At 34.9% G+C, this 14,419-nt stretch overlaps 1 protein-coding gene across 1 annotated transcript in view; it reads left to right on the top strand.

The window, feature by feature from the left end:
- holn1 (CD2 antigen cytoplasmic tail-binding protein 2 homolog holn1) overlaps window positions 1-14,419 on the top strand; it is a 133,203-nt gene that overhangs the window by 81,633 nt on the left and 37,151 nt on the right. The gene's annotated exons all lie outside the window — the stretch shown is intronic.

Below are 14,419 nucleotides of genomic sequence, written 5' to 3' on the forward strand. Positions count from 1 at the left end.
CATCCAGTTGATTCAGTATCCAGATAATTCTCTTGACATTAACCTAAAAAAATTTGTGGGCTGTAGTGAAGAGACGTGGAAAATTAAGGATAACTTAATACAGCCCATTATAAAAGTATAGTTTTGCAATGCAGAAATAAGAAATATGTGTTCTACATTGTAGAGTCCATCCCTAAGTGAATTAATGAACTTATTAGGAACAGAGGAGTACATAAATTATTAGGTAAAGAATAGTTCAATATTTGTACTTATTATCTTGAAAAATTAAAATTTTTCTTTAAAATGTGAGTGTTTGGATTAATTAGTTTGTTACTGTATGACCTCCAGCTAATCAAAAAAAAAAAAAAAAAAATTAAACGTATCTTACCTGTTACACCTTATCCACACATTGCACTACTGTGCTATAGGTTATGCAACCTCTAATTGTGGGATTGATATTAAAAATAGACAAAAAAAATTACAATCATTAGCATCATTAATCTTAGCAAGTTTTTTCCATTGTTAATAAAATTAAATTACACTTGACAATTTGGATCGAGTTCCCACTGACAAGACCTCAATAAAGGTGGAATTCAGTCTATATTGTGAGTTTTACTATAATGCATAGCAGGAAAGAGAATAAAATAGTTCTGGTTCACACAGAAGGCTTCAAGGCAAAGGTAGCAAATGTTAGACCAGTGATGGTTAAGGCATTTAAAATTTGTAAAAGGCAGAATTCAGAAATGGGTAGTAAGAGGACAGCATGATTTTGTGAAGTGTATGTCTTGCCTTAGTAATGTACTCACTTTTTATAATAAAGGGAATATCTACATGATGATACTGCTGGTCTTAGTGAAGTCATTTGACAGAATTCTATGTATAGAACTCTGTTATATACATTGGAGCAAATGGTTGGTGCTGTTGAGGGAACTGAATCCATAAGAAGGTGGTGAGTGGTGGTATACTGCAGGGCTGTCTTGGGCTGCTGCTATTTAATTTGTATATCAGTGATATAGGAAGTGATTTAAGGGAAAATATGGAGTTGTTTGCTGATGATCAGTGGTGGCTCGTGGCTTGAAATCGTGGAGGTGCTGCAACTTTTGAAATATACATACACACTGTAAGTACAGTGTGTACGTGTTTAGATAATATCAAAATTATGGTAAAAATTTTTAAAAAAAATTAAACATGAAAAAATATTGTTTATTATCGATAAAATTATACAGGTTGGTATAATTCTTGACCACAAAGATTAATGAAAATTAACTATTATTTAGATATTGGTCAAGTGTAGGTGAATAACTAATTTAATTACCAACTAGTTTCACCGGCTTGTGCTGTCGGCTTCTTCAGGGTACAATCGGGAAAGCAAAGAAACGAAAATTACAAGCTATACGTTAACTGACCATTCTATTCCAATAACAAAATAGTAGTGCGCATGAAACAATACGCATGTTGCAGGTACATGATTTACTTGTTGAGATGCATTTTGTAGTTTGCGTTGAAGTTCATTTCTTGTGTGTTTATTGATTTAATTAAAGTCTTCCATATATCTGATAGGATTAAACCCTGGTTCCTGTTGAGGTTATTTGTGGTACGAGTGACTGTAGCAGCTTCTTTGAAGATTCTGGAACGGTAGGTTTTCCCTCTATATAGGGCATAAGACCTTTATTCCATTCAATAATGTGGTTGGTTGTAGAGAAGTGGGAAGAAAGGCCAGAAATATCTTGTCTGTTGTTTCTATCATAGCTGATATGTTCCTTTTGTCTCACTTCGAAGCTTCTAGACGTCTAACCAATGTAACTTAGAACACAGGAACAAGGGATGTTATAAACTCCTGCATGTTTGTAGAAAGGATTGAAATCTTTTGGTGATCTTAGAAATTTCTAGATAGTTTCAACTGGCTTGAAGGTCACTCTAATATTGTGTGGTTTTAGGAGGTGAGCTAGTTTTTTGGAAATGGTACCAACGTATGGAATAGTTATAGTAGTTATATATTGAGTGTCATCACGTTGTCTTTGTGGGTATATCAGAGAAGAGAATCTTGTTAAAAAGTCCTCTAGGGCAGCCATTTAGGAGTAGATCGTTTGATATTTTATTTAATTCTTCTTGTAGATCATTACGGTCCATGGTGAATTGTATAGCTCTTTTCTTTAGCATATGAATAATGCTGAGTTTTTGGGAGATGTGGTGTGATGAGCTAAAGTTTAGATAATGTCCAGTATTTGTTGGTTTTCTATAAACTGATAAGTTGACACTGTTATTTTCTTTTTTCTTTATTATGATGCCTAGGAATGGTAGTTGTTTGTCCTTTTCAAGATCTAGTGTGAATTTGATAGTATGGTGGAACATATTGATTTTGTTTAGGTAATCTAATAGCTCTTCCTTTTTGTGGTTCCAAATGATAAAGATGTCATCAACAAATCTGAACCATGCCTTAGGTTTTGGATTAATTTGAGATAAGATTTTACTTTCAAGATCTTCCATAAATAAGTCGGCACAAGAGGGTGAGAGGGGGCTGCCCATGGCCAATCCGGTTAATTGTTTGCAAATTGTTTTCTTCCATACGAAATAGTTAGAAAATAGACAGTGGCTAAACAATGAAGAAACGTCTTGTGGGAATAAATTGTCTAAGATGTTGATAACTTCAACCACTGGAGTGTTGGTAAACAGGGAAGTGACATCAAGGCTAGAGATGTTTTTTTAATTTTTCTATAAAATGTTGAGAGTTTTTAATATAAGTATCTGAATTATGGATGTGTCGTTGTAGAATTTTAGCTAGATAATTTGATAATAAATACGTTGCGGAGTTGATTCCATCCACTATTGGACGTAATGGGGAACCATCCTTATGTACTTTTGGAACGCCGTACAACCTCTAGGAGTTAAAGGATGTATAGATTTAAAATTTTTTAATTAGATCTGTAGGCCAGTTTGTCATCTGACGTAATAATTCATTGGTATCATTATGGTTTTTTTAACGTAGAATCTGTATTAAGTACATTATAGACAGATGTATCCGATAAAAGATTGTTGAGTTTGTCTTCATAGTCTTTTGTATTTAAGATGACAGTGCTGTTCCCTTTGTCTGCCTTAAGTATGATGATGACTTTGTTGTTCTTTAAGTTGAGTAGCATTCTTTTTTCCATAGGGGTGACATTGGTGTGAGGAGATCTTGAAGGAGACGAGAGGATTATGCTGCTTTGCAATCTAAGTCATTAGCTGTAATTTGTGGTAGTAGTGATATTGCTTTCTCTAAATTGCAGATGAAATCTACTTTAGGTATTACAGTGGGTGTTAAGGCGAAATTGAAGCCTTTTTTGAGAATAGCGTTCTCGGGTTAGTATGTTCTTAGATTGGTTAACGATCACTTTGTTGTCCAGTATAGAAGGTTTTTGATTCAAGAAGATTATTATACAAATGATTGAATTTCTCGATTTGTGTTCATTTGCTATTTCTGAAGGTTTTATCATAACTTGTGTAAATCATATTATCTAGAACTTGCCAAATATCTTCATCCATGGTATTAGAGATGTCTGTGAGGAACAGACATCTCTAATACCATGGATGAAGTTCTATGAAATGCTGTGAGTTCTAATACTTGAACTCATAGCATTTTGAGTCTATTTGGCTTAAAGTAAGTCTTGTATGATGTATTCTTTCAAGTAAAAGAGAGCGTGATGTTTTATGATAAATGCGTTTAGCTTGTCTAGAATTAAAAAGCTGTCTGAGACGTAGGAACTTTGGGCTAACGTTGTTGTCTCGACATCTTTTTAAGAAAGTTAGGTGATTTAAAACCTTTGCTTTTTTACACTTTAAAAAGTTCAAGATGGCGTACCTTCCATTTAGTAATCTCATTGATCCTGTTCATATTAGAAATTGTTAATTCTTGACCACAAAGATTAATGAAAATTAACTATTATTTAGATATTGGTCAAGTGTAGGTGAATAACTAATTTAATTACCAACTAGTTTCGCTGGCTTGTGCTGTTGCCTTCTTCAGGGTACAATCAGGAGAGCAAAGAAATGAAAATTACAAGCGTATTGTTTCACGAGCACTACTATTTTGTTATTGAAATAGAATTGTCAGTTAACGTATAGCTTGTAATTTTCGTTTGTTTGCTTTCCTGATTGTACCCTGAAGAAGCCAACAGCACAAGCCGGCGAAACTAGTTGGTAATTAAATTAGTTATTCACCTACACTTGACCAATATCTAAATAATAGTTAATTTTCATTAATATTCTTCTTATTTTGTTTCATGAAAAAATATTGTTTATTATCGATAAAATTATACAGTTTAGTATAATTCAAAATTACTTAAAATAAAATCCATTATCTTAACCCCAATAATGTTCTAAAATAAAAACTATAACAAATGTTGTGTCTTTAATTGTAATGTCCAAATATTTAAAGAGACGGAGTAAGCACGATATATGCAGCAGTATAAACACTCTACTACTGCTGCAAACTGCATATCAACATCAATGGAACTGCGCAATGGACAATGCCACATTAAGCTAATGCTTGCGCACGTAGCAATATGACACTGTGGTAAGCACCGTGCTGCTAGCGTCCTTCGCCGTCCTAAGTGCTACAAGATGGATTTTTATTATATTTTATATAAAATAAGAGAATTGTATAGGATTGTTGATAAAATTAAATATTACAAGCAAATATAAATAAATTAATAAATATTTATATATCAAGAAAAATTGGCGGTGCTGCAGTTCCGCAGTGCCTATGCACGAGCTGCTCCTGCTGATGATGATGCAAAACTAGTCAGAGTAGTAGGATAGAGTAGAGCAATGATGAGATTCTGCAAGATGATCCTATCTTAGTAGGCAGTAGATGATGTAGTATGTAGATGGAAGACTGACTAGTTTGGAAGGCCCTCCACGATGAGCCCTTGAACTTCATGGAGGTGTCTTATACCAGTAATAATGATTTAAATAGACTAGCAGTCTGGGGAAAAGATAATGGCCACAATTTTAATTTAGAAAAGTGTAAAGTCATAGACTTTTGGATGAAGAAATTACAAGCTGTGTACTACACAGTGGAACTGGACTGGAGTGCAGGAAATTGACGAGGCCAGGGATTTAGTGGTAACTGTAGACAGAGTAAAAGTTTACACAACATATTTCAAAAGTGGCTATCAACATGAGCCAAAATAGCTCATGTTGATAGGCAGAAAAGATGGAATATGATAGAAACATGTACGTTATTAAAGAGATTGGATTGACATAGTAGACTTTTCAGTACATGCCAGGGAGAGAGAGAAAACATGGTGTTGTCCTTTTAAATTATGTAAGAGTGTAATTAGCAAGGGCACAAGGATTAGATTTTTTGCTTAGAGAGGTGGGGGATGTTGAATATATTGCTAATGTTAATGAATGAGTTCAAGGAAAAGTATGGTAGGTATTGTGCCAGAAAAGTTAGTATGGGCCTCTCCTAAAGAAATTAGTATGCATTATGGGATACAGGAAAACTTGATGTGAAACTCAGTTGCTCTATGTACAATTAGTCTAGCCTTGAAGATATTTCACATGTAAACATTTCTTTTTTCACATTAGTAAACAAGGTTGAAAACAATAATTTTCAAGTATAATTTATATATTTAATCATGCGATATATAGGAAATGAGAATCAGAAGAACCTTTTGAAATTAATAAAAGTTGTAAATATACTGAATCAAACGTTGAAAGGCTGACCATGAGGAAATTGTAGCCACCTGTTCATAGTTCATAGATTTGTCATTTCAGCTATAAACTTTCAACACATCTGCCATGAGATATTCTGATGCATATCCAGTAGAGACTATAATTTTCTATTAATTTCTAGCCATGCACCACACCATGGAGATCTATGAAGTACTCTTCCAAAAGTTCCCATTTTAGCTCTGCTAGAGTTATGCTACATGGCTAGTGATACAACTTGTTTGATGAGGTATTGTTGGATTGCTTATGAGTTGGTTTGTTGAGTGTCACCATTATGGCTTGCCGTGCAAATGGAGTTTAATTTCTTAGTTGTGGAATTATGTTGTGTATATTTTTTTGAAATAAGTGATGTGGAAGAACAAATAGTTTATATCAATTTTTCTGTAAAATTTGATAAACCAGCTTCACGAATTTTGGAAATGTTGCAAATAGGACACCATTTTGGAAGATGTAATGACTTTCTTTGGATAGCAAGAAATCCATCCAAGAAATGAATTTCTTGATATATTATATAACTTTCTTAGGCAGACTGTAAGAGAGGGAATTCAAGGATAGAGTCTTAGACATAATCATTTCATCGAAGGATGTGATTGTGAGTAGGGTTTTGCATTCCTCCAGTGGGTGAGTGACTATGAGGTAAACACCTGTATGATGGCCATCCATATGAAAACTTCTGTGAGGAAAGGATGTATGTGCAACTACATGGCCTATGATTATGAGAAGCTTAGGGAACAGCTTGGAGCTATAGCACGGAATGAGGAGTTAAGTGGAAATGAGATAAATGCTGCACTAAATATCTCTTAGGAAACTAAGAGATATTTAACAACATCAGCGTGCAGATGTATTCCGAAAATCAGAAAGCTGAATAAGGTCAAAGGGATGAATGAAGGGATTAAGCACGAAATCTGGAAGAGGAAGAAGGTACTGTGGATATAGCATATGATGAATAATGGTAACAATCAATGAGGAGTGCAAATTGTAGGCCAGTAAGGACAGCAAAACAGTATGAATTTCTTGGCCCAATTACAAATTGGGCCAAGAAAAATCCTAAAGAGGTTTTTTAATATGTGGCAATCAGAAAAAAAGAATTATTATATCAAGATGATGATAATGGATGAAAGTGGTAGATTAGTGAGAATTAGGATACAGAAATGAGTTGATAAGAGCAGTATTCTCTGTGATTGTCAGCAATGGTTTGTTAAAGGAAAGTCATCTTTTACATATTTACATACATATTACATACAACCATATTTTACAAATGTGTTTATGTACTATAACAAGTGACAAATGCATTGGACTGGGGGGAGCATGCACATACAGCAGTATACTTAGATTGTCTAAAAGTTTTTGATAGATTGCCATGCAACAAGCTGTTAAATAAATTGAAATGGATGGGATCGGTTAACAGACGAGTGAGTTGGATAGGTGACTTGCTGGTAGGTAGGTATCAGCAAGTTGTATATAGCATGTAGTATCCTGAAAGAAGAAAGTTACTAGTGTGGTGTACTGCAGGGGTCTGTTTTGAGGCCATTGTTGTTCAACTTGTATACTGTATTTACTCAAATATAACTGATTTTACTTTACAAAAAAGAAAGAAATTAAAACGTCTTGCATATACCTCACACATGATAAAAGGTTAAGACTTTAAGAAATAGATAGCGAATGATGTTATGGCAGAAATAGTAGAAAAACGTTCAGATGTGGACACTGACTTGGCTGTTATTCCTGATGGTCTTACACCTTGTCTACAACTCTTGATGTATTGTCAACAAACCATTCAAGTACTACGTACAAAAATTTCTACATGGAGTGCAAATGGCAGCTGACAGCTATGCCCTGACTCCATCAGGGAAGATTAAGAGACCATCATTAGAACGGTTGTTCAACTGGATTTTGAGAGCTTGGGACATGGTTTTGCCAGAAATAATTGCCAAGGATTTTTTTTTAAACCGTCATCTGTAATGCCTTGGATAGGAACAAAGATGATGCTGTTTGGGTAGATTGACAATTCACATGAGGAAACTGCTCTCGAGACTGGAAGTAGCGATAGTGAATAGAAGATTCTTTGTAAGCCGTACCTATTTTCATTTTTTTAGCATCATGGTGATCTTATGATTCCAAAATTATAAAAGGACAAGCTATAATGAAACTGTTTGTTTTAATTTAATTACATAGGCATTGTCGCTAAAGATTCAAATATATCGCGTGTTGAAGGTGAGCAGCCGAATTCGTAAATAACGTTGATAATTAAAATTTAAATGCATTCATTTTATAAATAATGTGCGCAATTTATTTATTCATTTGTATGGGGGTTTCTTCCCCATTTGTTAGAAAGGGTTGAATCCACTTAATCAGGGATTAAGTATAAGTACATGTATATGTATTTTATGACTGTAAATTTGTGTGTGTTCAAGGGGCCGGGTTGCCTGTTCGGAGCTGAAACACTGAGTTTCTGGGTGGAAAAAAACTCTATCTCTGTATGAGACTGGCTAACTCACCTTTAGTTGAAAGAAACCAGATAAAGGTTCCCCACACCTTGGACGGACATTGAACCGGTCTTTCTGACCAAGCAGCTTCGTCTATACCGACTGAGCTGTGGGGGCTCAATGTGAGCAATTAAAATTATAATGAATACTGAGGATTTAATTATAAACCTCAATTTAGTTTTTTCTGAAAAACTTTTGTTACCAAAAATCCCCGCATATATTTTGCACCACAATTTTTTTAACTTTAATTTTGTAGGGGGGGGGGGGGGGAGTGAGAGTTATATTTGAGTAAAAATATTAATGATATATGGACAGGTTTAGCTAGAGGTGTGCAACTGTTTGCAGATGATACAAAACTGGAGAGAGTGATGAGAAATCAAGCAGATCTTGTCATCTTATAGGAGGACTTGAATAGATTGTATGAGTGGGCAGGTAAGTTGAACTGTTAGTTCAATGTTACTAAGTATAAAGTTCTGAAATTTGGTAAGCAGTGATGGAATGTAAATTGTACACTACATGCTGAAACTCTGAAAGAGGTAGAAGAAATGAGAAATCTGGGGGTGGTGGCAGACAATAATCTGAATTTCAGGAACCATGTTGCACAAGTTGGGAAATTGCCACATTGGATTATGATGATGCAGGGGATGTTTACATGCAGAAATAAAGCAGTTACGGTTTCATTGTATAAGGCCTTGATCTTGGTTTTCATTGTGATGAGGATATATTAGAAAGGGTCCAGAGAAGATTCACGGAGGTAGTAGCTGGCCTTTGGAATGAATGGGGTATGAAGAAAGATTGAGGGAATGCAATTGCAAAGCATCTTGAATAGGAGGAGAAGAGGGGATATGATTGAGACATATAAGTTGGTCAGGGATTGTTACCATGGAAGAAATTTTTCATGGAATATGGGAGGAAGGAACAGAACAAGAGGCTATTCCTGGAAACTGTATAAGGAGGGTGTGAGCAAGGAGCATAAGAAGCAGAGAGTGGTAGGTGGGTAAAACACACTGCCTGAGAATGTGGTAAATATAGAAACACCGAGTTTAATGAATGGTTCGATGTGCTTTGTATGTGTATATCTGTGTACCTCTCGTGATGAGTCTGACTCCTTGGAGTTCTGACATTGATAATTAATAATCCCAAGAAAGTCAGACAGGTCTCCAAATCTTAATAGTGTGATTAATTCTTTGACTGTATTAGGTGGAGTTTTGCATTAGGAATATATTCTGTATGGTTTAGGCCAAAGAAAACATAGATGTGGTCCTGCACTTGCTTCTCCTTTCCCAACTAGATGCATAATTTGGTGTGTAAATTTTTAAGGAGATTACTTTGAAGAGAACAGCTATGATTTGCAACAAAGTAAAACCTGTACTTTGTTTTTCAACTCATCAACTTTTAAATAGCACCTTGTGTATAATTGATCATTAATAGGCTATTTAAATGCAAGCACACATAGCGCGGGCCATAAATTTTAGAACTTTATTTGTTGTACAAACAGTGTTGGAGTGATTTATCGACAAATGTGCAAAGTAATACCAACTAATGTCTACACCCTCAGAGAGTGGAGTTAGTTTATGTTCAGTAGTGTGCAAGTTATGATGCATAGTGTAAAATGCTTTTTCTTTGTACATTATGGATATGAAAATGAACAGAGAATTACAATTAAATTTGTTTCAAAGAGGCTCTTTTTTGTTACAGAAATCCTAGAAATGGTGCAAAAGGTGTATAGAAATGAGGTTCTGAATCTGTCTAACATCTTCAGGTGGCATTTTTGATTTCATGATGGTAGAGAAGTGGCCATCCCACTTTGACTTGAACACAGGAAAACATTGCTGTTGTCACTGAGTTGGTGAAGAGCAATCATTGAAATATCACGGATGATAATGTAGGCTTTAAACATCCGTAAGAGTGCCATTCTTTGCATTTTGAGTGAAGATTTGAGGAAGAAGAAATTGTGTGCACATTTTGCCCCCACATGCCTTGACAGCTGAGAAAAGAGAAGATTGAGTCATATCTTGTAAGGACATTATATCGCAGAAATTTATATTACATTATATTACCGAAACCCTGAAAACACGAATTTATTTGACAAAATCATTACGGGAGATGAGAATTGGTGTTTTGCCTATGATCCTGAAACAAAGTGACATTTCTGAATGGGTTGGTGGGACATCTCCCAGATCAAAGAAATTGAGATTCCAGAAGTTGCATCAAAATGTCATTGATAGTTTTTTTGACTCTCAAGGTTTGGCATACCAGAGGGGAGAACAGTGAATCTGGAATTTTATAAAGAAGCTATGGATCAACTCCTAAAATGCATTCATGTTTGTTCCACCTCATTCCAGTCATGAGATTTTTTCCTGTTGCATGATATAACATCTCTGCTCACAAAGCCCCACCTTTATTTCCCTCACCCTTATTCACCAGATTTATCCCCTCTGGACTATTTTCTGTTTCCCAAGTTGAAAATAATGCTGAAATAGCACTAATTCGTGGATGTTCCAACTATCCAAAAAGCTGTAACTGATGAATTAAGACATTTGAACAAGCTGGAATTTCCTGTGGCTCTCTGCAAACTGAATGACTGTGCTGAAGCCTGTATAGATGCTAATTGATCTTACTTTGAATAACAAATGTTTTATTTTTCTCTTGTGTTTTTGATTTCTTTATAATTTTTGTAGTGTTGCTAAATGAAAATTACTAACAACAGCTAAATCTTGAAAAAAAAAAAAAAAAAGCAAAAAGATCTAAAAAGGAATTGAAAATAAAAGTTTGAAGCTAAAATTTTAGAAGTTGTAGCAGATACTTTTCAGTTACTTTACTCAAGATGAAGTGGTACTTGCATTTAACTGGCTAAAGACATCTTCCAAGTGGTCTTCTGCACTTAATTCACCTGTGTTTTCACTTAGTTGCTATAAACATATAAGTGGTTTTCACATTCTTTTTCAAGACAAGCAACGTACAAAGAGCTGTATCAACGAAAATGATGCTCCTCTGAAAATTGTATGCAACTGTACAACGAGGTGGCTCTCCACTGAACCTGTAACAGACTGACTTCTCAGCCAGTGGTTGGAATTAAAAACTCAATTCAAAGTTTATTTTTGCATCTTTTTCTAGTTCAAATTCAGCAAGTTAACAAAATTTTCTAATCTAACAGTGCAGATAAAGGAATTGAAGTGGCTAAAGACATCTTTCAAGTGGTCTTCTGTGCTTAATTCACCTGCGTTTTCACTTAATTGCTGAAACGTATAAGTGGTTTTCACATTCTTGTTCAAGACAAGCAATGTACAATGAGTTGTATCAAACTATCAGCGAAATTGATGCTCCTCTGAAAATTGTAAGCAACTGTGCAACGAGGTGACTCTCCATTGAACCTGCAGCAGACAGAACTCTCAGCCAGTGGTTGGAATTAAAAACTCACTTTGAAGTCGTGAGGGTGACTGAGAAATGTTACAAAACTCAAATTTTGTGAGAGATGTACAAAGATGAAAGGAAAATTTTCTAATCTAGCAGTATGGATAAGACGAGATTATTTGAAGGCCTTTCTCATTTGATTCGCTCTATTGCTGATGTTAGTGCCACCATCATCCAGAGTTGACCCTCTAGAGCAGGAGTCGGCAACCTTTTCAGACTTGCGGGCCACATTCAACTTTTATTTTTAATAATTGGGCTGCAAGTGTTTATTTAATAGAAAATAGTGAGTGAAAAAATACTCATGGTATCAATATTTATTATATAAATATTAAAAAAAAACACAGAAATATTTAAATTCTAGTAGCAAGGTTTATATGTTGGTCATACATAACTGGTAATTAGTTTACGGAATTAACAACGCATATAAAGTATATTAATTAAAGGTAACTTTAATGAATAACTTCTATATTTCGGCAATGTGATGTTGCCGAAATATAGAAGTTATTCATTAAAGTTACCTTTAATTAATATACTTTATATGCGTTGTTAATTCCGTAAACTAATTACCAGAAATATTTAAAGTACGAGATATGAAACAAGCATGAAAATGAAACTCAATGAAAAATTATCACATAAAAACAAAGTAATATAGTTTTTTGCATCACAATATGCATGTCTCCTTGCTTAATGTGACTTTTGTGATTTTTTTCCCTTAGCCAAATTATCTAGATCCACTTTAAAACCTGAGGTGCAAATTCGAATCGAAGCATGCAAATGCTCAACAGTTAGTTGAGAAGAATTTGCAAATGTATGTGCTTCCGAATGCAACTATCATCTTCTTTGCGAAACTGATTAATCCTTCAAATTTTTTACTAAGCATCGATAAATTTTTTTGATGTTTCCTAACAAAAATGCGTTTTTAATATTTCATTGTGTTGCAGTTCCAAAACTTCCATCAATAGTCGGTTTGGTAGGTCATCAATGTCGACATTAAAAGAGTTCAATATCCACAAATCTTATTGAAAATTCCTTTTGTAAATCTTCAATAATACCAACAAAAGTTTTTCTTTTGTGTTTTGCCATCTAACTATACAGGGTGTTCGGGATAAATTTGACATATTTATAATTAATTATATTTTTCCATAAGTTACATGTATTAACACACACTTCTCTTCATTTAAAAGTTTGGACCCTTCTTCATTCATATACAAGATGTCAGAAAGGATGGATAGCTGGAACCCACCTGAATCATGGAAGAGAATAACTTGTATTATGATGATTCGTGCCCGCCATCAAAATAAGGATATTACGACTGCTGCCCAATGCTCCCTGAATACAGTAAAAACAATCAGGCATGAACTAGAGACTTGCAATGGTGACTACGAGGATGTAGCAAGAAGAAAGATCCCTAGCAGACGATCTGATTGCGTTCGTACAGCAGAATTCCTCGCAAATCTGCAGGAACAGGTGTTGAAGAACCCTGGCATTGGAATTCGAGCTTTGTTTGTGGAGTTGCTAACTGTAGTCAAGCCCTGGATAACAAGGGTAGCCAATGGTAGGCCGTATGTATGGCAGCAGGATTCGGCCCCTTGCCACACCTCTGGGAAAAGTCAAAAATGGTTGTCTGAAAATTTCTACGACTTCACCAGTCCAAATGTTTGGCCTCCAAACTCCCCAGACCTTAACCCCATGGATTATTTTGTATGGGGCACAGTTGAAAAAGACACCAATCGCACTTCCAGTAATACAAAAGCCCAGTTAATGGATAAAATTAAAACAGTTTTTGCGGCCCTTCCCAGGGAGACTGTAGCATCAGCTTGTTCGAGGTTCCGAAGCAGAATTGAAGCTGTGATCGATGCTAATGGTGGTTATTTTGAGTAAATCTTGTTGATAGTATTGTAATTAACTCTGCCTGTAATGTTTTTTTGTCAATTCATTAAATTTAATAGATACAAAGAAGATTTTCTTTTTCCTTACGAAACTGTCAAATTTATCCCGAACACCCTGTAGATGCTGATTTGCAACATATATAATGATGTAGATTTTCTTCCATCATATATTTCTTCAACAGACATAGTTTGCCTTCAAGAGCTTTTATGTCAGAAAATAGTTCTGATAGATTTACCTTGGCCCTACATGTTCAAATTAAGTTCATTAAGGTAGTTGTAATGTCTACCATAAATGAAAGAGACATAATCCATTTTTTATCCGATAGTTGTGAGACAATATTTTGGTGTTCTGTCATGAAAATATCTATTTCTTTATGTAAATTAAAAAATATTTTTAGCACAGCACCTGTACTTAACCATCTAGCACTTGACTAGTAGATAACGTCCTCTTGAAATGTCCATAACGTCTTTTCTTGATGATAAAATTTTACGGGCGACATGCCATGTAAATATGGTCAACCTTTTATGGGCAGCCAAAAATGCACGTTTGTGCTGCTGGTTGCCGGCCCCCTACTCTAGAGTCATGCTTAATTCACTTGCGTTTTCACTTAGGTGAATTAAGTTGCTGAAACCTGTGTCCTTTCAGCTTTATTATATATGGCCATCATTCCAATATTACTCAGTGCAGATGCTGGTAAATGAAAATAGTCTGCACAGCACTTGTTATGCCTGAGGCTATACTTGACTGACAAAATAGCTATCAGCATTGACAATTCCATCTTCTTTCTTAATTTAGTTTTATTTACATTCATGGAATTAAAATTCATTCAATTTCTGCATTAGAATTTGGCAGTATTAATAAACTTATTGCACACTGAGCAATTTCTATAATTAGATTCATTCCAGATGCATCTTTGTATTCTCGTACTCCCAGAA

The sequence above is a fragment of the Typopeltis vanoorti genome, chromosome 7 (assembly GCF_054136105.1).
Source record: "Typopeltis vanoorti isolate ZY-2024b chromosome 7, IOZ_Tvanoo_1.0, whole genome shotgun sequence".
Classification (NCBI taxonomy): domain Eukaryota; kingdom Metazoa; phylum Arthropoda; class Arachnida; order Uropygi; family Thelyphonidae; genus Typopeltis; species Typopeltis vanoorti.